Source organism: Bos indicus x Bos taurus, chromosome X (assembly GCF_003369695.1).
Source record: "Bos indicus x Bos taurus breed Angus x Brahman F1 hybrid chromosome X, Bos_hybrid_MaternalHap_v2.0, whole genome shotgun sequence".
NCBI lineage: Eukaryota > Metazoa > Chordata > Mammalia > Artiodactyla > Bovidae > Bos > Bos indicus x Bos taurus.
The window spans coordinates 98,649,065-98,675,087 of record NC_040105.1 but is presented as its reverse complement, the minus strand read 5'-3'; positions in this window follow the sequence as shown (position 1 = coordinate 98,675,087).

Genomic DNA, 26,023 nt, shown 5'->3' with positions numbered 1-26,023 from the left:
CTAATTATTAGAGAAACGCAAACCAAAACCACAATGATGTATCACCTCATATCTGTCAGAATGGCCACCATCAAAAAGTCTATAAATAACAAATGTTGGAGCAAATATAGAGAACAAAGAACTCTTATACACTGTTGGTAGGAATGTAAACTGGTGTATCCACTATGGAAAATGGTATGTAGTTTCCTCAAAAAACTAAAAATAGAACTATCATATTATCTAGCAATTCCACTCATGGGTTTATATCCAGATAAAACAACAACAAAGAAATAATTTGAAGAGCTATATGCACCATAATGTTCCTTGCAGCATTATTTACAATAGCCAAGACTTGGAAACAACCCAAGTGTCCATCAACAGTTGAATGGATAAAGCAGATGTGATAAACAAATTCAATGAAATATTACTCAGTCATACAAAAGAATGAAATTTGGCCATTGCTGTATTGTGAATGGACCTAGAGAATATTATGCTTAGTGAAATGTCAGAGAGAGAAAGACAAATACTGTATGATATCATATATATGTGGAACTCAAAATGTAATGCAGATGAATATTTACAGCAGAACAAAAACAGACTCAAACTTCAGAAAACAAACCAGTGGTTCCCAGTGTGGAGAGGGAAGATGGAGGGAAAAGACAGTGGTGTGGGATTGATAGATATAAACTACTATGTATAAAATACATAAGCAACCAGGCTATAGTGTATAACACAGGAAATTATAGCCATTATCTTGTAGTAACATTTAGTGGAATATAATCTGTAAAAATTCTGAATCGCTATACTGTACACATGAAATTTGCATATTGTAAGTCAATTATAATTCAATAAAATAAAAATAAAGTCTTCTAGAGGACAGCTACATTCCTTGGCTCCTAGATTCCTTCCTCCATCTTTAAAGTGCTTCACTCCATCCTCTGCTTCTGTCATATCTCTTTCTCTCTCTTTCCTTCTCTCTCTCTCTCAAGTTTGCTCCCATGGTAAGGATATTAGGACCATCCAGATAATCCACTATCATCTTCAGAAAGGATTTTAGTCTTGCTGATACCTCGATTTTAGCCCAGTGAGACCCACGTTAGACTTCTGACCTATACAATATGATAGTACATTTGTATTGCTTAAGGCACAAAGTTAGTGGTAATTTGTTATATCAGTAGTAGAAAATCAATACATCTTCCAATTGTTATACTGGGGAGTTAAAGTATCATTTAAGAACTTTGGTGCATTTTGAGGTGTATCTCCTTGGCATTTATTAATTAGTTCAGGCTGAACCTTGAGCTTTGTGAATCCAGAAGTTTTCCTCCTAGTAAAAATCTTAAATGGCACATGTGCTACTGTTTTGAATTTGTATCACATTGCACATGCTCAGCAGAAGGCAATGGCACCCCACTCCAGTACTCTTGCCTGGAAAATCCCATGGAGGGAGGAGCCTGGTAGGCTGCAGTCCATGGGGTCGCGACAAGTCAGGCACGACTGAGCAACTTCACTTTCACTTTTCAGTTTCATGCACTGGAGAAAGAAATGGCAACCCACTCCAGTGTTCTTGCCTGGAAAATCCCAGGGACGGGGGAGCCTGGTGGGCTGCCGTCTATGGGTTCGCACAGAGTCGAACATGACTGAAGCAACTTAGCAGCAGCAACACATGCTCATGACTTTTTACTTATATATCATGTGTATCTTTAGTTCCATTTTGCAGATGACTGGCCTGAAGCACTGATAAGAATGAGAAACACAGCACTTATTTCCCCAGCTTGCTACTTAATATTCTGAGTCATCTTCTCTGTTATAAAACTCTATAGGCACAACTAAAGAAAACTACTGGGGACAAAGATTTTGATGGAGAAAATTATCTGAGAGTGAAGATTTGGAAAAACAAAATAGAGACAGCGACAGTAAGTGCAAAGTGCTGTGTATGTCCTATGTTTACCAACTACATTTTACTTCTCTCTGGTAGTTAATCCTGCTTGTTTCATGAATGGCACAAAATGTGAAAAGAAGATGAAGAAGAATTCGAGAAAATTATAATTTTAATGTGAACAAGATGGATAAAATGGTACATTTTTATGTTTGGGTATCAGATGCATTTATACAAGCACTGGTTTACGAGTCAGTTGTGCCACAAATTTACAAGCCTCAAAATAGCTAGTCAGCAATCTGGAAACTCTTGCCCTATCTCACCATGTCCCAAGAATAAAGATTCAGCAGTCACAGTCTAACTGACAAAATTGTTGCTGCTGAAGGCAGAATACAATTCAGCTCTTACTCTCTCATAGGAAGATTGGCTCAGCAGAGCTAACAGGAGGGGGAAAAATGTTCAATTGTCAGTAAATGAAAGAAATAGGTCTCAAAAGCACACAAGAAAGATCTGCGGGGTAAAAGAAATTTGTTTCCTGTGTTGTCAGTCTCTGGACCAACACAATGTTTTCAGACACAAGAAGCAAAATGGCCATAGTATGCACAAGCTAGTGAATTCATTGCAACTGGTTGTCTAGGATTTACTACTCCTGAAAGCAGCTTGTCAAATTCCTTTTAGGACCATGTAGCTCCTGCAGACAAGCTCCACCCTAGAGGATGCTCAGATTAAACAGAAAGACACACAAGCCAAGTCCAACACGTACTATCAGCTTCAGACCCAACCCCTCAAGACAAGGCCAGGTGCAGGTGTACTTGTAGAAAGCTCTATGTGTTCCTGAACCTCTCAGGATATTGTTAGCCCCATTGTCTAGATGGGAAAGCTGACATTAGACAGTTACACCTACATGCCTAGTAAGTGACAGAGCTGGGACTTGGGCCCAGGCCTTCTTGGCTCCCCATCCAATGCTGTGTTTGCTGTCTCACAGGGAAGTGTTAATAAAGTTTGGCCAGTGGTGACTCTGTGAGAAAAAAGTTTAATAACATGATATGCAAATAGATTCTTGAGTGTGTGTGCGGGAGTAAAATGCTGTGCATCACATCCTACTACTGAGTAGGAACTTTTCCCCTCTAGTTTTAGAAAAGTCGCTTCTAATTGGGTCATTATGTGTTCAGTGCTTCACATATTTCATGTTGTCATCCTTTTCACTACAAAGAAAATAAGCACATTTGAGTATAAAGTATTTCCTAGTAAATTAATTTCCTGGTCAAGAAAGTTTTAAAAGAAATTCTATTTATCATTTGAAATTAGGATGAACATCAGCACCAGTCAATTTTTAAAATTATTTGTTTATTTTTTGGCTGTGCTGTGCAGCATATCAGGGAACTTACTTTCCTGAATGAATTGAACCTGTGCCCCCTGCTTTGGAAGCATGGAGTCTTAACCACTGGACTGCCAGGGAAGTCCCTAGTAGTCAATTTTTAATTAAAATTTTTATTTTGAAGTAATATCAAGCTTACAGTAAAGTTGCAAGACCAATATATAAAACTGATTGACCTTTACTCAGATTCAGCCATCACTATTATTTAATATTTTGCTACATTTATTTGCTTTATTAGTCTCTCTCTGTCCTCTTTATCTTTATCTCTGCATGTCTTTTGTCTTTCTCTCTCTCTCTCTCTCTCTATATATATATATATATACATTTATATAAGTATTTTAAGACAAACTATTTCAGAAAATGCTCATAAGCTTTTATTTATTCTTTGTATCTTTCCTAAAAAGAAGAGATTTTCTTATATAAGCACAGTGCAGTTATCAAATTCAGGAAATTTAAAGAGTGCAGTTGAGTTTTGTATAGCATGTACTTCAATTTAAGTTTCTCCACTGTTTCCTCATAATTAGGTTCAAGGGAGACTATAAAAACAATCTTGAGTCCATTTCAGGGAAGTGCCTACAGAGGCACACGCTGTCTATCTGCCCTTCATTGATAAGGTTAATTTTGATCATTGGTCAACATTTTATCTGTTTCATTCATAGTATATTACTACTTCCCCTTTGAAACTAATAAAGGAATTATAGGGAGATATTTTAAGACCATGCATATATCCTGTTTGTCATCCATTCCCCTACCTTGAATTTAGCATCAACTGATAATCTTGCCTAAACTGATCTTTATTATAATGGTTACAAAATAGTGCTTTTCTAAATCCACCACTCCCTCCATACTTGTTAGCCGACATTCTGTTTGTTTTCCTCTCTGTCTTTCTCTTTGTGTCTGTCTCTCTCTATTTATTACCACTATTGTCAAATGGCAAAACTAAAATAGTTTAGTCATGAATTTGCTATCCTTTATTCTAGGGAAAACGATCCATGGATTGGGGGAATACAGTGCCAAACAAGCAGTGCAGCACTCTTCCTGAGGGATTTTGGGAAAGTGAGTTTTATAGAGCATTAGAAGAGGCAATTCGAAAATGGCATGATTGGCTAAAGGTCAGGGTTTCCTTATATGGCTGGCAAGTCCTGTTCCGTGGTAAGCTGGCTAAAGCTGAGCTGGAGGATTGTGATTGGCATTGTTTCCTTGAGGGGTGATTCTTGTAAGTGCAGACTGACCTAGGGTTAGATTTGTGACGTGGGCCAGGCCACTGGGGCAACCTCCATTTTGTGGATCCTGATATACCAATTAACTTTATAGATATGGATTCATGAATATCTGTTTTATCCAATGGATTATTTTCCATTACCTTTTAAATTTTGATGCTCAAATTATGCTGTATTTACTTGGTGGGTGGTGGTCCATTTCAAGATATTTATTTCAAAATATGCCATCCCCTATTATTTTTTTCTAGCACTTTCTTGCTTTCTACCAAGACAAGATACTTCAGGTTCATTTTGTGCCTTCCATCCCAAGAAATGGTATCAGCCACTTCTCCAATGAGTCATAGTTCCTTTTAATGGGTAATGATACATAGAAACCAAGATCTAGATACTATATACACTCATTGCTATTATGGTATCCCTACAAGGGTATCATATTGATACTTTCAATCCTAATCTCATCTTTCCTCATTCCTTACATGTATTTTCTTTCTTCCATAATGAGAACTGTGACTCCCTACAACATCCACACACTTACTCACTTGATTAATCCTTTAGCACATATAAATAATTTCAGAATTTCTACTGTAGTAAATAAACATAACCAAAAGAGTTCCAGGCAGATTTTGACTCCACATTTTAGGTATGGGTATTCTCTGAAAATGATTGGAAGAAAAGACTGGGGTGTAAATCATTACTTAGGTTATGACAATATCAGGCTTTTTATCTCTCCTTTATTACAGTGACAGGCTTATTAGGAAATTAATCATCAATGTGTGGTTCTTTAATTAATAAAAGTTGCATTGTATAGTTAAAAATCTGTAAAAGGGTATAATATTAAGTGTTCTTATCACAATAAAATAAAAAAATTAAAGAAACCTTATATGACAAAGAAACTTTGGGAAATATTTGTACCTCTTAAGCCTCATTTGAATGTTCATGAACATACATGGATTTTATTGGAAAGAGCCAGAAAATATTGAAAAATGAAAAAAGGCAAAACCTATTACAAATTCAACTACTCAAAGGAAGTCAAGAGTACTCTAGAACAGCCAAAGTTGGGATGGTAATATCATCTCCAAAAGAAGCAACTTTATAAAAAAAACTCTGGGTTTTCCCTTTTAAATCCAAAAATATTGCAATAAATGAATGCAAAATAAAACAAAAAAGCAAACAAACAAAAAATCCAATGGGCTCCATTACCAGAAGAATGCTCCAGTTTTACATGAAAATTTAGAGGGATTTTAGAATCCTTGAAGCTACCTATATAGTCTTATAGGATATTTCAGATCATATTCCTTTGGACTACTGGTTGCACAGAATGCAAAACTTAACAAATTTCATCATCTCCTTTCTGGGTGAGAACTCTTGTTATTAGCACTACTGAATCGTGTTTATATGATGAAAAGACCTTAGACTGCATTAATCTCACTCCTCTTCCCACAGGTGTATAAACTGAAGTCTACTGAGGGGAAATGATTTTTTCAAGAACAGAAGCACTATGGGGGATAGAGCTTGGAGAGTTCTTGTAGAAAAGAATTCAAGAACAGAGTGAACAGCTGTACTGGATTATTTTATGTTCTGTTTCTGTCCTGAAATTCTGTGTGTCTGCTTTCTGATTGCCAGTACAGTGATCTTTCTGCTCTTCCCTCAAAGGTCATTAGGTTGGGGGCATGGGAAAGGCTTCCCAGGTGGCACCAGTGGTAAAGAACCCACCTGCCAATACAGGAGACACAAGAGATTTGGGTTTGATCACTGGGTCAGGAAGATTCCCTAGAGAGGGAAATGGCAACCCACTCCAGTATTCTTGCCAGGGAAATCCCATGGACAGAGGAGCCTGGCTGGCTTCACTCCATGGGGTTGCAAAGAGTCAGATATGACTGAAGAGACTTAGCACAAGCACATAGGAAGGGAATAAGGGTGAGTAACTACTTTTTGTTATTTTGTATATTCATCTTTTATATACAGATATTTGTATATTCATCTTCTTTCTTTGGAAGGAATGATGCTAAAGCTGAAACTCCAGTACTTTGGCCACCTCATGAGAAGAATTGACTCATTGGAAAAGACTCTGATGCTGGGAGGGATTGGGGGCAGGAGGAGAAGGAGACGACAGAGGATGAGATGGCTGGATGGCATCATTGATTCGATGGACATGAGTCTGAGTGAACTGCGGGAGTTGGTGATGGACAGGGAGGCCTGGCGTGCTGCGATTCATGGGGTTGCAAATAGTCAGACACGACTGAGCGACTGAACTGAACTGATATTCATCTTCAAGGAAAGACTTTTTTATGGAAAAGGGGGTTTTGGGAACCTAAAATGATTCAGTTGTAATACTGGCTAAGACTCTATTACAGTCTGAAATGCTTGCAGTACATGCATGGTATCTTTTGAAGGAGGTTGCAAATTTCTTCATTACCTCCACCATACCACATCCTTCTCCAAAATAGCAGGGAGGGAACACAGCTCCATCCATCAACAGAAAATTCGATTAAAGATTTACAGAGCATGGCGGCCGAGAGGAGCTACCCCATGTCCGAGGTCAGGGGTGGCGACCAGAAGGAGCTACCCCATGTCTGAGATCAGGGGTGGCAGCCGAGAGGAGCTACCCCATGTCTGAGGTTAGGGTCGGCGGCTGAGAGGAGCTACCCCATGTCCGAGGCCAGGGGCCCTGGCCTGGAGGAGTAACCCCACCTCCAAGGAGCGGTGGCTGCAGGGGTGCAGGAGGGCCAAGAGGAGCTATTCCATGTTCAAGGTCAGACGTGGCGGTAGTGAGGAGATACCCCTCGTCCAAGGTAAGGAGCAGCAGTTGCACTTTCCTGGAGCAGCATGAAGAGATACCCCATGTCCAAGGTAAGAGAAACCCAAGTAAGACAGTAGGTGTTGCAAGAGGGCATCAGAGGGCAGACACACTGAAACCATACTCAGAGAAAACTAGTCAGTCTAATCATACTAGGACCACAGCCTTGTCTAACTCAATGAAACTAAGCCATACCTGGGGGGCCACCCAAGATGGGTGGGTCATGGTGGAGAGATCTGACAGAATGTGGTCTACTGGAGAAGGGAATGGCAAACCACTTCATTATTCCTGCCCTGAGAACCCCATGAACAGTATGAAAAGGGGAAATGATAGGATACTGAAAGAGGAACTTCACAGGTCAGTAGGTTCCCAATATGCTACTGGAGATCAGTGGAGAAATAACTCCAGAAGGAATGAAGGGATGGAGACAAAGCAAATATAATACCCGGTTGTGGATGTGACTGGTGATAGAAGCAAGGTCTGATGCTGTAAAGAGCAATATTGCATAGGAACCTGGAATGTCAGGTCCATGAATCAAGGCAAATTGGAAGTGGCCAAACAAGAGATGGCAAGAGTGAACATCGACATTCTAGGAATCAGTGAACTAAAATGGACTGGAATGGGTGAATTTAACTCAGATGACCATTATATCTACTACTGCGGGCAGGAATCCCTCAGAAGAAATGGAATAGCCATCATGGTCAACAAAAGAGTCCAAAATGCAGTACTTGGATGCAATCTCAAAAACGACAGAATGATCTCTGTTTGTTTCCAAGGCAAACCATTTAGTATCACAGTAATCCAAATCTATGCCCCAACCAAAATGCTGAAGAAGCTGAAGTTGAACGGTTCTATGAAGACCTACAAGACCTTTTAGAACTAACACCCAAAAAATATGTCCTTTTCATTATAGGGGACTGGAATGCAAAAATAGGAAGGCAAGAAACACCTGGAGTAACAGGCAAATTTGGCCTTGGAATATGGAATGAAGCAAGGCAAAGACTAATAGAGTTTTGTCAAGAAAATGCACTGGTCATAGAAAACACCCTCTTCCAACAACACAAGAGAAGACTCTATACGTGGACATCACCAGATGGTCAACACCGAAATCAGATTGATTATATTCTTTGCAGCCAAAGATGGAGAAGCTCTACACAGTCAGCAAAAACAAGACCGGGAGCTGACTGTGGCTCAGATCATGAACTCCTTATTGCCAAATTCAGACTTAAATTGAAGAAAGTAGGGAAAACCACTCAACCATTCAAGTATTACCTAAATCAAATCCCTTATGATTATACAGTGGAAGTGAGAAATAGATTTAAGGGCCTAGATCTGATAGATAGACTGCCTGATGAACTATGGACAGAGGTTCGTGATATTGTATAGGAGACAGGGATCAAGACCATACCCGTGGAAAAGAAATGCAAAAGAGCAAAATGGCTGTCTGGGGAGGCCTTACAAATAGCTGTGAAAAGAAGAGAAGTGAAAAGCAAAGGAGAAAAGGGAAGATATAAGCATCTGAATGCAGAGTTCCAAAGAATAGCAAAGAGAGATAAGAAAGCCTCCCTCAGTGATCAGTGCAAAGAAATAGAGGAAAACAACAGAATGGGAAAGACTAGAGATCTCTTCAAGAAAATTAAAACACCAAGGGAACATTTCATGCAAAGATGGGCTTGATAAAGGACAGAAATGGTATGGACGTAACAGAAGCAGAAGATATTAAGAAGAGGTGGCAAGAATACACAGAAGAACTGTACAAAAAAGATCTTCATGACCTAGATAATCCTGATGGTGGGATCACTCACCTAGAGCCAGACATCCTGGAATGTGAAGTTAAGTGGGCCTTAGAAAGCATCACTACAAACAAAGCTAGTGGAGGTGATGGAATTCCAGTTGAGCTATTTCAAATCCTGAAAGATGATGCTGTGAAAGTGCTGCACTCAATATGCCAACAAATTTGGAAAACTCAGCAATGGCCACAGGACTGGAAAAGGTCAGTTTTCATTCCAGTCCCAAAGAAAGGCAATGCCACAGAATGCTCAAACTACCACACGATTGCACTCATCTCACACGCTAGTAAAGTAATGCTCAAAATTCTCCAAACCAGGCTTCAGCAATACGTGAATCATAAACATCAAGGCAGAGGAACCAGAGACCAAATTGATGACATCTGCTGGATCATGGAAAAAGCAAGAGAGTTCCAGAAAAACATCTATTTCTGCTTTTTTGACTATGCCAAAGCCTTTGACTGTGTGGATCACAATAAGCTGTGGAACATTCTGAAAGAGATGGGAATACCAGACTACCTGACCTGCCTCTTGAGAAATCTGTATGCAGGTCAGGAAGCAACAGTTAGAACTGGACATGGAACAACAGACTGGTTCCAAATAGGAAAAGGAGTACATCAAGGCTGTATATTGTCACCCTGCTTATTTAACTTACATGCAGAGTACATCATGAGAAACGCTGGGCTGGAAGAAGCACAAGCTGGAATCAAGATTGCCAGGAGAAATATCAATAACCTCAGATATGCAGATGACACCACCCTTATGGCAGAAAGTGAAGAGGAACTAAAGAGCCTCTTGATAAAAGTGAAAAGGAGAGTGAAAAAGTTGGCTTAAAGCTCAACATTCAGAAAACTAATATCATGGCATCCTGTCCCATCGCTTCATGGCAAATAGATGGGGAAATAGTGGAAACAGTGGCAGGCTTTATTTTTGGGGGCTCCAAAATAACTGCAGATGGGGACTGTAGCCATGAAATTAATAGATGCTTACTCCTTGGAAGAAAAGTTATGACCTGGACAGCATATTAAAAAGCAGAGACATTACTTTGCCAAAAAAGTTCCATCTAGTCAAGGCTATGGTTTTCCCAGTGGTCATATATGGATTGGTGAAGGTAATGGCACCCCACTCCAGTACTCTTGCCTGGAAAATCCCGTGGATGGAGGAGCCTGGTAGGCTGCAGTCCATGGGGTCGCTAAGTGTCGGACACAACTGAGCGACTTCACTTTCACTTCTCACTTTCATGCATTGGAGAAGGAAATGGCAACTCACTCCAGTGTTCTTGCCTGGAGAGTCTCAGGGACGGGGGAGCCTGGTGGGCTGTCGTCTATGGGGTTGCACAGAGTTGGACACAACTGAAGTGACTTAGCAGCAGCAGCATGTATAGATGTGAGAGTTGGACTATAAAGAAAGCTGAGCACCAAAGAATTGATGCTTTTGAACTGTGGTGTTGGAGAAGACTCTTAAGAGTCTCTTGGACTGCAAGGAGATCCAACCAGTCCATAGTAAAAGAAATCAGTCCTGAATATTCTTTGGAAGTACTGATGTTGAAGCTAAGCTCTAATACTTTTCATTTGAAAAGACCTTGATGCTGGGAAAGATTTAGGGCAGGAGGAGAAGGGGATGACAGAGGATGAGATGGTTGGATGGCCTCACCAATGTGATGGGCATGAGTTTGAGTAAACTCTGGGAGTTGATGGTGGACAGGGAGGCCTGGGGTGCTACAGTCCATGGGGTCGCAAAGAGTCAGACATGACTGGGTGACAGAACAGAAGTGAACTTGAACTGAAGCACTTGCAGGATGCCAGTATATCTTTCAAAACATTAAAGTAGCCATCTGTATGTCTTCTTTGGAGAATTGTCTATTTAGTTCTTTAGCCCATTTTTTGATTAGTTCGTTTATTTTTCTGGAATTGAACTGCAGGAGCTGCTTGTATATTTTTGAGATTAGTTGTTTGTCAGTTGCTTCATTTGCTATTATTTTCTCCCATTCTGAAGGCTGTCTTTTCACCTTGCTTATACACAGTGGAATACTACTCAGACATTAAAAAGAATGCATTTGAATCAGTTCTAATGAGGTGGATGAAACTGGAGCCGATTATACAGAGTGAAGTAAGCTAGAAAGAAAAACACCAATACAGTATACTAATGCATATATATGGAATTTAGAAAGATGGTAACGATAACCCTGTATCAGAGACAGCAAAAGAGATACAGATGTATAGAACAGTCTTTTGAACTCTGTGGAAGAGGGACAGGGGTATGATTTGGGAGAATGGCATTGAAACATGTATAATATCATATAAGAAGTGAATCGCCAGTCCAGGTTCAACGCAGGATACAGGAAGCTTGGGGCTGGTGCACTGGAATGACCCAGAGGGATGGTATGGGGTGGGAGGTGGGAGGGGGGTTCAGGATGGGGAACACGTGTACACCCGTGGTGGATTCATGTTGATGTATGGCAAAATCAATACAATATTGTAAGTAATTAGCCTCTAATTAAAATAAATAAATTAAAAAAAAATTAAAGTATCTTTGTAGCTAGGAAACTTGAGGACCAGAACTTGGCTGGGAATGCTTGTCAACTTTTGGCAGCCTTGTCACTTCTGGCCATGTGTGCCTCTCTCTATGGCCAACCAGTTCTGGTCAGGCATCCCACAAATGTGTCAAATCATTTCTGAAATTCTTCTGAGCTATACAGCCTATTACCCTTAGAATGGTGTGTAGAGCTGTGACATGAATTGTTTTTAGGAGAAATCCATGCAAATACCTCTTCAACAAGATGATGTGCAGGTAAGGCATGTACTTTAGGGTTTGACACCAACTCAGACTACATGATAGCTGTTTTTCAACAATTCAACTAGTGTTGAATCTAGTTTTATTCAAAATAGTCTTTCCATTTTTACAAAGCAGAATGGTGGGTTTGATCATTGGTTGGGGAGCTAGGATCCCACATGCTTTGGGGCCAAAAAGCCAAAACATAAAACAAAAGCAATGTTATAACAAGTTCAATAAAGACCTAAAAAAAGTGGGGGGGTGGAATTAATCTAGTTAGAGAAATCTTGGAAGTGACATTTTAAATTGAGATCTGAAGGATGAAAAGTTAAACAGGTGAGGGAGGACTTGGAGAGAATATTTTCTGAAACAGGAAGAGCATAGGAAAATGCCCAGAGGAGAGAAAAACAGCATGAGAAAAACAGCATCTAATGAGACTACAGTAGTACAGTTTACAGTGTAAGTTTGTAAGAGGTAAGAAATGTGGCTAGATTGTAATTTAGTCCCCCTGAGGGTCGAAACCTTGCCTATTTTGTTCAAAATAGCATAGCCATTATCTACTATTATTTTTGTCACACAGTAAAAATTCAAAAAATATTTTTGAATAATAATAACAACAAAAATAACAGTCATTAATTATGAGACAGGAAACATTCTAAAGTGCTTTATTTATGTGCAATTTTATTAAATCCTCACAACATTATGAAACGTTTATTATTTTAATGTTATTATTATCATTATAATCATTATTATTTTCCTTCTACAGATAAGGATGCAGAAACTCAGTGAGATTAACCAAATAGCCCAAGTATACCCAGATAGTGACTGTCAGATCTAAGGTTTAAACTCAGACCATCTCAGACTCTCCTGATGCTAAGTGTTTAGAGTCTGTGTTAAAAAGTTTTGAATTTTCCCTAACACAGTAGGAAACCACCAAGAGGTTTAAAGTTTTGATATTTACCAAGATGAGTCTGGCAGCAATGTGAAGAACGGACCTAAGCGAAACAAGACTAGAGGTAAAGAAACAAGTTATGAAGGCATTGTGATAATCCATGCAACTGGTGACGGTGGCTTGCATAGAGTGTTGGCAGTGAAGATGGAGAGAAATAGCCAGATTTCAGAGGGAGAAGGGAGGGGAGAAGAAGAGAGGGAAAAATAATGAGAAAGGGAGAGAGCGAGAGAGAGAGAGATGGAATTTATAGGTCTTGGTGGGCTTCCCAGGTGGTAAAGAACCCTCCTGCCAATGGTTTCTGATCATTACAGAACTGTGATTGGGTTTTGGAGGTGCAACTCCCTGAAACAGAGAGCAGGAGGAGGTAGCGGTAGATGAGAAGATGGCAATTGATTTTTGGCATGATGAGTTTGAGCTCTTTGGAAAGCAGTATTCAAGTGGGCATACCGAATTGCCATTTAAGTAGACTTGCCTCATGCTTCCCAAGTGGTGCTAGTGGCAAAGAACCTGCCTGCCAATGCAGGGGACATAAGAAACACGGGTTTGATTCCTGAATCAGGAAGATCCCCTGGAGAATGGCATGACAACCCAGTCCAGTGTTCTTGCCTGGAGAATCCCATGAACAGAGGAGTCTGACAGGCTGAAGTCCATAGAGCTGCATAGAATCGGACATGACTAAAGCGATTTAGCATGTGTGCCCTCCTCATGCTTAGAGAAGAGATCAAGGATGGAGACAGAGATGTGAGACATACCACCATATAGCAGGTCTTTGCAACTAACAGGGGCAACTGTAACCAGGCTGGAAAATTACTGACAGGGGCAGAAAATCTAAGGCAAAACCCAAATGTACATCAACATCCTAATGGCATATAAAAGGAAAAGAGCCTGTAAAGAAGATTGGGAAGGTACAGACAGAGGAGTAGAAAGAAACCAGAAGATGAGCGTAATGAAAGCTGAGGGGAAATTAATTTATCCAGAAAAAGGAAATGGTCAAGAATGTCAAATACTGCTGAAACATGGGGATAAAATATCTTCCATTATGTTTCACAGCATTGAGGATTTTGATGTTTTTGGAAAGATCAGTTCCATTTTAAAGGGGTATGTGGAATTTAAGAGGGAGGTAAAAGTCATATTTTAGTATGTTACAGGGAAAGTTACAGGTAAGGAAATGAAATAAAAGTCACAGAAGCAAATGTTAGTTATTACCATGGAAACAAAATACAGGAAAACTGGGAGATTTGGGGTGAAAAGAGAAACTGGAAGTCCTAGGGTGATTGTTAATTAGTTTTATAGAATGGACTTGGGATAGATGGAATAAAGGTGTAGCAAAAGGTAGTATAAAGCTGGGGGGAGAAGAAGGCCAAGAATTTGCAGGGAATCTCAATATACATGTGGTTCATTGATTAAATTGAATTCAGACCAAAAATCAGTTAGTGGATACTCAATGCTCTGAAATAATCTTGGTGTTCTAATTTAACTTGAGCTTGACTGCCTGGGTATCTCCAGAAGCAACTATCAGAGTGAAGGTGGCGTTGCTGTTGCTGTAGGGCCAGTGGTAGCTCTATCTAGTTCTTTTTCTCCTGAATTCTAAGGAGAAAAATGCATACCATGAACATTGATGTCCTGTTTGCAGAATTTTCTACCATTCCTCAGCTGTGGAGAGGTAAGTCATTCCCAAGGTCAGGAGCAGACCCTTGTGTTATTAGATTCTTTAGGCCTTACAGGACTCTTGGGATTTCTTTTCTTATGTGAAGTGTGGGAAATCCCTTTTGCAGACTTCCTGTGCAGTTTTCTCTGCCCAACGTGAAGAGTGTGGATCTCCTGGAACACAGATACTGGGAGGCAGGACAATGGCCAGTGGCTGTGAAAATGGGCTTTGCAGTTAGTCTTGAATATGAGTCTCAACTACACCACTTGGAGAAGCACAAAAACCAGACTGATTCTTAATGGCAAAGACTGATACACTGAACTTCATTAAAAAGAGCATTTTATATAATTATGGGTATATTTGCATTTAGGTCTATCGTATTTATTATCTATATTTTCTATTGGGTCCTGTCAGTTATTGGTGCCTCCCTCCATTCCTTCTTTCCTGCTTTCTTTTAGATTATTTTGAATAATTTCAAGCTCCGTTTTGATTTAGCTGTTGGATTTTAAGCTTGTCTCCTATTATTTTTAGTGGTTATCTCAGAGATTACAAGATACATCCTTAAATTCTTAGTCTATTTACAGTTAATCTTGTGGCACTTCATGAAAAATGTAGAACCTTGAAACCACATAGGTCCATTAATCTTCTCTCTACCATCTTTTGTGTTACAATTGTCATAAGTAATACATTTATATACTTTATAAACGCTAAAAGCTAATGCTATAATTTTTGCTTTAAGTAGTCAAATATATTTTAGGCAAATTAAATGAAAAATATGGCCTTTTATATTTACCCAGGTATATGTTCTGTGTGCTGTGCTTAGTAGTTCAGTTGTATTCGACTCTTTGCAACCCCATGGACTGTAGCCTATCAGGGTCCTCTGTCCATGGGATTCCCCTGACAAGAATACTGGAGTGAGTTGCCATGCCCTCCTCTAGGGGATCTTCCCAACCCAGGGATCAAACCCAGGTCTCCCTCATTGCAGGTAGATTCTTTACCATCTGAGCCACCAGGGAAGCCCACCCAGGTATATACTCAGGCACATATAAAGGCTGGTGGAGGAGATGGAGCTGACAAAGAAGACTGAGAAAAAGCAGCTTGACTTAAAAGAGGAAAACCAGGAGTGCATGGTCTAAGGAAAGCCAGCAGAGGAGAATGTTTTAAGAAAAATGGAGAGTGGTCAACAGTGTCAAAATGTAGTTTAAATAAGAGGAATGAAAATTGTGTTAGATTTAGATGAAAGAAATTATTGATAGTACAAGTTTATTTGGTAGAATTAATTGAGTGTGAATCAAATTGGACTGATTTGAGTGAGTGGTAGAGGAAAGAAAGGAAATAGAGGTAAGACAGATAATTCTTTTGAGAAACTGTAGCAAAGAAAAAGAGAAAAGAGATGAATTAATAGTTATACGGGGACGTGGGGTCAAGTGAAGGTTTTAGTTGTTCTAATCGGACAGGCTGAGAATATATGAAAGTCAGTAGAAAGGATTCAGTTGGAAGGATGAGGTTAAATATGTAGAATAGAAAAATGTGTCATCATTGATGCTATAAGATTTCTGTTAAGATGGAGAGAGCTAAGAAACAAAGCATAGGAGATGTGTTAGCTCTGAAAGATGACCAGATGCACACAGAGGGAAGGAAGTATATTTGATGTTGGGAAGATGTGGAACTTGACATATGACACATTATAGCTTTATTTTTCCCCCCCTCTGGAAAGTAGGAGGTAAGATCATCCTCTGTGAGTGAGCATGGAGGAGAGTGTGTTGGAGGCAGAAGAAGAATGGAGAAGGTTTGGAATAATAGTAGTGAGTGGAGAATGAGTTGACCAGAGAGATGTAATAAAGTCTCAGACCCCATTAAAGATGTTTTACTATTGGCTCAGCTGGTAAAAGAATCTGCCTGCAATGCAGGAGACCTGGATTCTATCCCTGGGTTGGGAAGATCCCCTGGAGAAGGGAAAGGCTACCCACTCCAGTATTCTGGCCTGGAGAATTCCATGGACTGTATAGTCCATGGGGTTGCAAAAAGTCAGATACAACTGAGCAACTTTTATTCCACTCACTCACTATCTATTAAATTACTAGGAGACATTATTTTTTGGCTTTAGTTTTATTTATCTTTTAAAGCTTTTACATTTGCATTGGGATATAGCTGATTAGCAATGTTGTGGTAGTTTCAGGTGAACAGTGAAGGGACTCAGCCATACATAGACATGTCTTCATTCTCCCCCAAACCCCGCTCCCATCCAGGCTACCTCATAACACTGAGCAGAGTTCCCTGTGCTATACAATAGGTCCTTGTGGCTTTAATTTCAGAAGCAGCTGGGTGATTGATTACTTTATAGAAAATCCAATATAACTATCAAGTGGCCTGCATACTTGCAGTGACACTATGGGCTAATAGACCTCATGGGCCAGGAATGAGATTGCTTGAGTTTGAGTCCCAGGGCTACCACTTACTACCTAGATGACTTTGGAAAAGTTACTTAAACTCTGCATATCTCGATTGCCTCATCTGTAAACTAAGGGAAATAATGCTGGTCCCTATCTGATAAAGTTGCTGTGAGAATTAAAGTCAGTTAATATATAAAGTATTTAGTCTACATAGTAAGCTCTCAGTAGCTCAATAATTGTTATTTGATGACCAGCCTATTTTCATTCTGTTGTCCATCCACAAGGAACCTCAAATCACAGTCAGAAGATTGTTTCATGGCTTGAAACTAGGACATGGAGAGGTATCTGGCTGATTGGATTACCTGATGTCCCCATACTATGACAAACTGATGTGTCCGTCTCTACCATACATGCTGCTCCTAACTGTTATTCATATTTGTGGGTCAGAGCCTTTAGGACACACTTTGTAGAATATTGCATGTAAGTGGGTGCTTAATCATTGACTGATGTATTGAATTTGGATACAGACAAGTTGACATATATCTGAGAGCTAAATACTGGAAGGCAGAATGTCTACATAATTTCATCCGGTGATAGCCAAAGTCATAAAATTGAATCATCAAAATTAAATCAGAGAATTAGAGAATCTTGTATTTGGAAGGGCCCTTTAAGGCCATCTGGTGCAACCTTCTACTCACATTGCCATCCTCCCTACAGTATCCATGAGAGAGAAAGAATATCAAGCCAGTTGGGAAAGAGATTATGGCAGATGATGCAAAGTCAAGTGCAATTTCAAACAAAATGTGGATACCTACGCTCTGGATGGTATGGTTTTAAACCAGCTCTGCAGAAGACACAATGCTAGGAAGAGTCCAAGTCCAGCTGTAAAACCATTTCTTTTCAGATAAAGAATGCAAAGACAGAAGCCTCTCTTATCATTCTGTTGTTAACTTTTGGTTGCTAACTGACGATGCTACTCTACTTTGAATCACTTTACTCATCTGTGAAAAGAAAATATTAATATTGTATTTCAATCTTTCATGGGTTTTTAAAAAAAAACAATCTTAATAAAAAAGCAGGCATTCTAAGATGGAAGATGCTATGTAAATATAAGTAGACTGAAAGTGCTTTTATATCTACAGCCAATGTGGTTCTGGGCTAAGATGCCAGGCTGCCAACTTGTGTAACCTAAATGTAGCACGAGAGTCGAGTTTGCTTTAAGGTACAAAGTAATTGTGATATTTTGGTTTACTAAGTTAGAGCTAGTCCTACATAGAAGTAAGTGATACCAGGTGTATTGAAAAGATCCAGAATCATTATCTTCCTCCTTCAACATGATCTCTCTCTTTTAAAAAATGTATTTATTTATTCTATTATTTCTTTATTGGAGAAACATTGCTTTATGAAATTGTTATGGTTTTTGCCATACATCAACATGAATCAGCTACACATATACATAAATCCCCTCTCTCCTGAACCCACCTCCCATCTTCCACCCTATCTCACCCCTCTAGGTTGTCACAGAGCACTGTTCAAGCTCTCTGTGTCACAAAGCAGATTCCACACTTGCTATTTATTTTACATATAGTAATGTTTATGTTTCCATGCTATTCTCTCAATTTTTCCCACCTCCTATTATACAGAGGGCTTCTCTGAGAGCTCAGTTGGTAAAGAATCTGCCTGAAATACAGGAGACCCCAGTTCGATTCCTGGGTCAGGAAGATCCACTGGAGAAGGGATAGGCTACCCACCCCAGTATTCTTAGGCTTCCCTTATGGCTTAGCTGGTAAAGAATCCACCTGCAATGCAGGAGACCTGGGTTCAATCCCTCGGTTGGGGAGATCCCCTAGAGCAGGGGATCCCACTCCAGTATTCTGGCTTACAGAATTCCATGGATGTATAGTCCATGGGGTCACAAAGAGTTGGACACGACTGAATGACTTTCACTTTCGTATTATACAGAGTGAAGTAAGTCAGAAAAAAAAAAGACAAATATTGTATATGTATGTATATATATGGAATCTAGAAAGATGGCACTGATGATCCTATTTGCAGGGCAGCAATGGAGACGCAGCCATAGAGAACAGACTTGTGGACAGGTGATCTCTTTCATCTGCTGTCACATGCCTGAAATTTGCCATTGGAGTTTTAGCTTTTGCTTATGGTATTGATATCTGTTAAAATCTTAATGAAGGGTAACTCACTGAGTTTGTATTATTCATTTATCCCTTAGTGAGAATGAGGAATGATGTACAAGTTGGAATAGAAGAAAAGAGAACACTAAACACCTGGGGAGGAGGGAAGATTTAGGAAATTGAAAGAAAATTTTGCATAGTTCACAATTTATCTTATGACTTGCCCTGCTGCAAGGATAAAACAGAACAAAATGTTTCCACCTTTTTTCCAAATATATTCTTTTTCCTTAAAACAAAAGTGTTTAGTCCTGGACTAGACTTGTGCTAGTGCTCGGTCTAGGTGAACTATTCAGTTTCATTAATCTTCAGCCACCCTAATTTATTTTAAGGATGTGAAAAAGCCAAATGCATGAATTAGGATGCATTCAACAGTGTGTGCTGCATGCTTAGTCACTAGTTGTCTTAACTCTTTGCGACCCATAGATTGTAACCCACCAGGCTTCTCTGTCCATGGGATTTTCCAGGCAAGAATACTGGAGTGGGTTGCCAGGCCCTCCTCGGGGGGATCTTCCCTACCCAGGAATTGAAACTGTGCCATCTCTTGCATCTCCTGCATTAGCAGGCAGGTTCTTTACCACTGCACCAACTGGGAAGTCGGAAGTCTAGGAAGTTTGCACTTGACAGGTGGAAAGTCCTAAAAGTTCATAGCAGTAACAGCAAGACTTCTCAAAAATGGAAGACATGATTAAGTTTATATTGTGATTTTACTTTGAAAGTTAGGTTTTGTATTTAAATAAAAAGATGATGTAGTCTAAACTCAAATCAGCACTAAGTATGGAATGGTCAACGACCGGGCCTGGCTTTTTTAATTGGAGCTGATGTGGCATCATCTTTCTGTGGGCCTTTCATAAATTCCATACTAAGGACATTGAACAAGAAACAAAGACAAAAATAGGTCATAGAATGATTTAATCCAACTACTCTGATAGTGAGAATTACTTCTTTCTGGCTTATATCCTTACATTTTCAGAAAATCCTGCTAGTCCAGATCCCAAACATCTTGGCACTGGGATAGATTTATTTGAAATATTTTATTTTCACAGTTTTAAACTTTTTATAATGACATGATTTCAGACTCACAGAGAAGTTGCAAAAATAGTACAGTTTTCATATTTCTTTCATTCAGATGCCCAGATTCCCTACCTGATTACCTCTTACTATCTTTGTAGTCTTTGTCTCTCTATATAGGATTTTCACACAGGTTTGTGTATTAATATATCAATTAAATTTTTCTAAATGACTTAAGAATAAGTTACAGACATGATATTCCTCCTTTACCCCTAAATACTTGAGTCAGATAAGATCAGATCAGTCGCTCAGTCGTGTCAGACTCTTCGCGACGCCATGAGTCGCAGCATGCCAGGCCTCCCTGTCCATCACCAACTCCCAGAGTTCACTCAGACTCACGTCCATCGAGTCAGTGATGCCATCCAGCCATCTCATCCTCCGTTGTCCCCTTCTCCTCTTGCCCCCAATCCCTCCCAGCATCAGAGTCTTTTCCAATGAGTCAACTCTTCGCATGAGGTGGCCAAAGTACTGGAGTTTCAGCTTTAGCCTCAGTCCTTCCAAAGAAATCCCAGGGCTGATCTTCAGAAGGGACTGGTTGGACCTCCTTGCAGTCCAAGGGACTCTCAAGAGTCTTCTCCAACACCACAGTTCAAAAGCATCAATTCTTCGGTGCTCAGCCTTCTTCACAGTCCAACTCTCACATCCATACATGACCACAGGAAAAACCATAGCCTTGACTAGACGGACCTTTGTTTGCAAAGTAATGTCTCTGCTTTTCAATATGCTATCTAGGTTGGTCATAACTTTCCTTCCAAGGAGTAAGCGTCTTTTAATTTCATGGCTGCAGTCACCATCTGCAGTGATTTTGGAGCCCAGAAAAATAAAGTCTGACACTGTTTCCACTGTTTCCCCATCTATTTCCCATGAAGTGATGGAACCGGATGCCATGATCTTCGTTTTCTGAATGTTGAGTTTTAAGCCAACTTTTTCACTCTCTACTTTCACTTTCATCAAGAGGCTTTTTAGTTCCTCTTCACTTTCTGCCATAAGGGTGGTGTCATCTGCATATCTGAGGTTATTGATATTTCTCCCAGCAATCTTGATTCCAGCTTGTGCTTCTTCCAGCCCAGCGTTTCTCATGATGTACTCTGCATATAAGTTAAATAAACAGGGTGACAATATACAGCCTTGACATACTCCTTTTCCTATTTGGAACCAGTCTCTTGTTCCATGTCCAGTTCTAACTGTTGCTTCCTGACCTGCATACATATTTCTCAAGAGGCAGATCAGGTGGTCTGGTATTCCCATCTCTTTCAGAATTTTCCAGTTTATTGTGATCCACACAGTCAAAGGTTTTGGCATAGTCAATAAAGCAGAAATAGATGTTTTTCTGGAACTCTCTTGCTTTTTCCATGATTCAGCAGATGTTGAAAATTTGACCTCTGGTTCCTCTGCCTTTTCTAAAACCAGCTTGAACATCAGGAAGTTCACGGTTCACATATTGCTGAAGCCTGGCTTGGAGAATTTTGAGCATTACTTTCCTAGCGTGTGAGATGAGTGCTATTGTGCGGTAGTCTGAGCATTCTTTGGCATTGCCTTTCTTTGGGATTGAAATGAAAACTGACCTTTTCCAGTCCTGTGGCCACTGCTGAGTTTTCCAAATTTGCTGGCATAGTGAGTGCAGCACTTTCACAGCATCATCTTTCAGGATTTGGAATAGCTCAACTGGAATTCCATCACTTCCACTAGCTTTGTTCGTAGTGATGCTTTCTAAGGCCCACTAGACTTCACATTCTAGGATGTCTGGCTCTAGGTCAGTGATCACACCATCGTGATTATCTGGGCCATGAAGATCTTTTTTGTACAGTTCTTCTGTGTATTCTTGCCATCTCTTAATATTTTCTGCTTCTGTTAGGTGCATACCATTTCTGTCCTTTATCGAGCCCATCTTTGCATGAAATGTTCCTTTGGTATCTCTGATTTTCTTGAAGAGATCTCTAGTCTTTCCCATTCTGTTGTTTTCCTCTATTTCTTTGCATTGATCGCTGAAGAAGGCTTTCTTCTCTCTTCTTGCTATTCTTTGGAACTCTGCATTCAGATGTTTATGTCTTTCCTTTTCTCCTTTGCTTTTCGCTTCTCTTCTTTTCACAGCTATATGTAAGGCCTCCCCAGACAGCCATTTTGCCTTTTTGCATGTCTTTTCCATGGGGATGGTCTTGATCCCTGTCTCCTGTACAATGTCACGAACCTCATTCCATAGTTCATCAGGCACTCTATCTATCAGATCTAGGCCCTTAAATCTATTTCTCACTTCCACTGTATAATCATAAGGGATTTGATTTAGGTCATACCTGAATAGTCTAGTGGTTTTCCTTTGTTAAATATCCTTATTTAATATCTCTATTAAAAATAAGGATAGTCTCTTACATATTCATAATATAACCATAACAATCAGGAAACTAACCCTGGTACAATTTTTTTACCTAATCAAAACCTTTTTCAAATGTTGTCAATTGTCCCACTAATGTCTTTTGAGTGTTAGAATCTGATCTAGAATCGCCCAGTGGATTTACTTATTGTATCTCTTTAGTGTTCTTTGATCAGCAGCAGTTCTCAACCTTTTATTGCCTTTCATGATTGTGACATTTTTGAAGAGAACAGGTCATTTATTTTCTAAAATATTCCTCAATTTGCATTTATATACTGTTTCTTCTTGATTAGATTCAGACACTCAGGTTATGAGTTCCCACTGCTAAGTCGTTTCAGTCGTGTCCGACTCTGTGCAACCTCGTAGACGGCAGCCCACCAGGCTCCCCCATCCCTGGGATTCTCCAAGCAAGAACACTGGAGTGGGTTGCCATTTCCTTCTCCAATGCATGAAAGTGAAAAGTGAAAGTGAAGTCGCTCAGTCGTGTCCGACTCTTCATGACCCCATGGACTGCAGCCTACCAGGCTCCTCCATCCATGGGATTTTCCAGGCAAGAGTACTGGAGTGGGGTGCCACTGCCTTCTCCATGAGTTCCCCCTCCCCCCCAATCAAAAAAAAATACCAGAGAAGGGAGGCTGTGCACTTTTCAGTGCAACACACTAGTCTTGTGCTCAATTCTGTCTGACTGTAGCCTCCCAGGCTCCTCTATCCATGGGATTCTCCAGGCAAGAATATTGGAGTGGGTAGCCATTCCCTTCTCCAAGGGATCTTCCTGACCCAGGGACCAAACCCACATCTCTGTGTCTCCTGCATTGGCAAGCAGGTTCTTTACCTCTAGCGCCACCTGGGAAGTTCAGTGCAACACACTAATCTTACCACACTTATTAGTTTGAATTCTACTGCAAGAGACGGCTATATCTTATTTCCTATTCATTTATTTAAACATTTTTATGTTAGTATTGACATATATTCTCATTTTGGAGAAGGAAATGGCAACCCACTCCAGTATTCTTGCCTAGAGAATCCTGTGGACAGCAGAGCCTGATGGGCTGCCGTCTATGGGGTCACACAGAGTTGGACACGACTGAAGCGACTTAGCAACAGCAGCAGCAGTACTATTTTGATGTTCAAATTTCTCCATATTTGGCCAATGGAGCCCCTCAGGCTGAATCTTCTGTCCCCTTGCCATGACCATTTTTTGAGCACTTTTTTAGTTTCTGGCTCAGCAAATTGTTTCCAGGCTCATTTTCTTCTTTCTCTGTCCCAGTTCTGGAATCAATTCCAAGAGGCTCTGGGTCCTTTTGGTAGAAAATAATATGTAGAAATTAAGAGTGGATACTAGTTTTGCTAGTTATTGTGGAGTATTACTGTTTCTAAGTCATCTCAGCAAACAAAGATAAGAAATACATGTGTGTAGGTATGCATGTATGTATGTATGTGTGTGTGTATTTTCCTATCTATCTGTCTCTCTCTCTCTGCTTTCTCTCAATCATCTATCTAATCTATGCTGCTGCTGCTAAATCACTTCAGTCTGTTAAAAACCATGAGGATATACTGATACCTATACTTACAATCAATATCACAGAGTTGATTTTGCTCCTCTCCCTTGCCATGTCTTTACCGCCCTTCCACAGTGAGACTCTAGTTCTCACTTTCCACAATATATTTACTTATTTGCTCATTCCTAGAATAGGCATAAAGTGTTTCCAAAATTGGTAATTATAGCAATGTGAAGAAATAAGCATACTAAACTAGGGTTAATATTTGTTTCTTGTTCTTTTACTTTTTACCTGAATATGCATAGTTAAAATACTGTATTCAAAAGTTACTTGGGTTGTTTTCTTTCTTTTTCTATTCAGAGACATGATATTATTCATTACAAATACAATTAGGTTCCTTTATTATTGTTTGTATTCCATTTTGGGTTCACCTTCATTCCTGTTGATTTCATTTTTATTTAGTTTTTGACTATGTGCAATACTATCATGGTTCCAACATTCGAACTCTCCAAAAAGTGTATACTCAAGAGTAGTGACCCTCTGACCCATTTTTTTCTACTCTGTTTGCATCTCCCCGTCCTGCCCATCCCATGTCCACGTATCTCCTGTAGGTAATGAATCACATTCTTTTTTTTTTTTTCTTTTAAATTTTATTTTATTTTTAAACTTTACATAATTGTATTAGTTTTGCCAAATATCAAAATGAATCCGCCACAGGCATACATGTGTTCCCCATCCTGAACCCTCCTCCCTCCTCCCTCCCCATACCATCCCTCTGGGTCACATTCTTTTATGTTTGGTCCTTCCCATGTTTGTTTGTTTGTTTTGCACAAGTTAGCATATTCATGTATTTTCCCTTATGGGCATAGAACAGAAAGTGAAAACTCACTTATTCACCAGTTTAAGATATGGATACTCTCTTAAGTAATCTCTCTCTCTGATTTTCAGTATTCCCTCTCTTTCTGGTTTCTTTTAGGGCTTGAACACATGGGCATATTCTAATCGGTTTCTTACAGACAGCTCAGGCACCCATGTAGCTTTCCATGGTGGCCTCACTTAAGGCGAATGCTTTCAGTACAGAGGTACATAGGCCAGCAAAGACTTTTTTGAGGCAGAATTGTCCAAATTACAAAAGCTAAGCAGAATAAAAAGTAAAAATCCAACTTTAACTTCATTCATAAAGAGATAAAATTATATAAAGCAAATAAAATAAATCATAAGAAATAAAGCTGTTTTAGACACATGTCCGTTTTCTTCTATTGAAATATATCTTTTATTTTAGCAGTACAAGCACTTATTTCAATACTAGAAAAATAATGCTATTTGTTTTCAGCATAAAATAACTCTCAGGTGGAATAGACATATTGATTTTTTAAAAAATGGATTTCAAGTAAATCCAATGTTTTCATAATGAAAACTTAAAACATTCACCAGAATATGGTAGTTACATAAGCCAGTGGATTTCCAAGGAAAAGGAAAATTGAATTCCCTTCTTTTTCATTGGTTTTTGTTAAATGCAATTTGTCCATTCCGTTTGACTGGCCAATTTGATTGCAGCATTCTAAAAATCAGCTAGGTGCACTATAGATCCACAGGCTTGACTTAGGTAAATCTCACCCATACAGCACAATAATTGGATTCACACATTAATTAGACCCAGAGATAAACCTCAGCTTATTGTCACTGGGCTTCTGGGCTGAAGTAATCTAGAAATAGGATGCTTTGATGTTCTGATTGATTATCTACGATATTTGGTACCAGAGAGCAAGCTTATGAGAAAACAGAACAGCTGTGCAACAGCTATAATCAAATGCAAATGTCTAGGAGTCTACACAATGAAATAACAAAGACAGCAGAATTATGCCCATTTTAATCAATAATAGCCAGTCTCCCACCCCAGAAAATCTTCACACACAATAATCACTATTAAAGCTCTTTCCATTTTGCCAAATTGAAGCATTCAGCGAATAGGTATGTTGCCTGATGGCATGCAGGCTTTGGTAGAGTATTAATCATGCAGCTAAATGACCCGAATCCCAGCAAAATCATGTAAAATAATATCATCTCCTTAAAGTTAATTCATAGGAGAAC